The 1911-nt window shown below is 45.1% G+C and overlaps 1 non-coding gene across 1 annotated transcript; it reads right to left on the bottom strand.

Moving 5' to 3' along the window:
- Nucleotides 1–1620: 1620 nt before the first annotated feature.
- TRNAA-AGC (transfer RNA alanine (anticodon AGC)) lies at nucleotides 1621–1693 on the bottom strand. The gene has a single exon. It is a non-coding gene; the product is annotated as a tRNA-Ala (tRNA).
- Nucleotides 1694–1911: the final 218 nt, after the last annotated feature.

Here is a 1911-nt window from a genome sequence, read left to right as displayed (position 1 = left end):
CCGCTGCACACCTGGCATGGCGACCATCATACAAGCCGCGGCCAAACTTGCGACAGAAAGTAGATCTGCTGGCGAACCGCCACCGCCGAAGTGGTACGATCGTCCACCCGTTCTACCGGCGCAAACGCAGCCGCTATCGCCTTTCTAGGCGCAAGGCAGTAGTTGTTTCCTGCCCCTTCTGATTTCTATAATATGATTGCTATCAACCACAATGTTCGTCAGATCTGTCCAAGTATGAATTATTTCTTGCTAAGTCATGACCCTCAATCTCACAAAGTGTTCATTGACTCCCATTTGTTTGAGAATTTATGCACATATGGGAAAATGCTGTATAAGATAAGAGATCACAAAAATCGCGCGAAATGGCTACTAATGCACTGAAGTTCTTTTTTACAGCTACCACGCCGGCTTGTTCTGTCCTACATTTTTATTTTTTGATTTCGCACAGCGCATGGGAGTATTGCGGGTGTGATGAAACAATTGCGCACATAATTTGTGACTGCCCGCAGCTTGAACGAGAGCGTGCCTTTCTGGCTCCTACGCCCCGCCGCTTGGGCTCTCGCCCTCTTACAAGAGCTAATGGACGACACCATCATTCGAAAGGAAAGAAGTTAAGGTGCTCCCTAATTTATTATTGGACACGGGGTAGACTTCTAGACATTACGTGCGCGCCCTCTACCCCCTTTAACCACAGACTTCTATAGACAGGCATGCGGTAAGCTCCTTTCCTTGTTGCTCTTTGTTTCCTTTTTCTCCCTTTGTTCTCTTCCGTACGAGCAGAGTAGCCGGCTGGGCATCGCCTAATTAAACTCTATCTTTCTATTCTTATATTCCTCTTTCTCTCTGTAGCTGTGTCTCCCCACTCTGCCTCTGCGATGGCCGTGATTGTCGTACTGATTGTGGAGAATGCGGTTCATTTTGTAAAAGTAGTCGCAATTATAATGATACACACATAGTATCAGTACATGTAATGACAAATGTAAACGGCAGGTATCGTAAATAGCGCTCGTAGTCGCGCCAGCATCCGGAAGGCAATTTGCGCGTCTTTCAAAATGAGAGCGGAGATCCTTAACATGGTCTTGTTGACTCAGCTTAACAGTGATTTATTGACAGCGAGTTCAAAAACGCATGGCATCATCGGAAACATATCAGCCGCGTCATATGCTGGCATCAAAGCGTATATTTTGCTTGCATAGCATTTTCAGACCTTGTCAGGTCATTTTACTATAGTGGGGAGAATTACCGTTGCAAATGTCATTTCTATCCCTTTCTTGTACAACCACTGATAGCACGCTTACCGTAACAGCCTTTTTAGAATTAACAGTGCAGCGTCGAAAGAAATCTTTTATTCTGCGAACGAAAGCTGGTCGGTTGGTCATAAACATGCAACCTCACAAATGACTTAATTAGTTCAAAAAAGAACGGGACTGCAGAGGATAAACGTTTTGTGCTGCGGGGGATGGCGGTGTATGTACGCACTATTTACATAAACCACCGTAGGAAGTTAAATACACGACAGTTTTTTAATTTTCAGTGGAAGTAGTACACACGTGTATCGAAGTCTTGAAGTCAGAAAAACAGCTTATTGCCGGAGATGTGACGGAAAAAAGAAAAGATCCATGGAGGTGCTGGGTATCGATCCCAGTACCTCTCGCATGCTAAGCGAGCGCTCTACCATCTGAGCTACACCCCCATACACTCTCGGCATGGTAACGAGATCACGTCTAGAGAGGGAATTAGATTGGGTAAAAGATTTAGGTCGAATGACATCAACTGAAGCAGCTCAGTGAAACTGGTTGCACCCGAAACTTGAGTACCGTTGAAACCTAATTGTATGAGCGTTTAGACCTTAGACTGAAATTGTGGGAAATTGGACTAAAAGGAGCCCCGAAACGATTTTTAAGCACATTG

The sequence above is a fragment of the Amblyomma maculatum genome, chromosome 11, assembly GCF_055883805.1.
Source record: "Amblyomma maculatum isolate TAMU_Amacu chromosome 11, ASM5588380v1, whole genome shotgun sequence".
NCBI lineage: Eukaryota > Metazoa > Arthropoda > Arachnida > Ixodida > Ixodidae > Amblyomma > Amblyomma maculatum.
The sequence above is the reverse complement of the archived record's forward strand: the minus strand, read 5'-3'. Positions and strand labels throughout refer to the sequence as shown.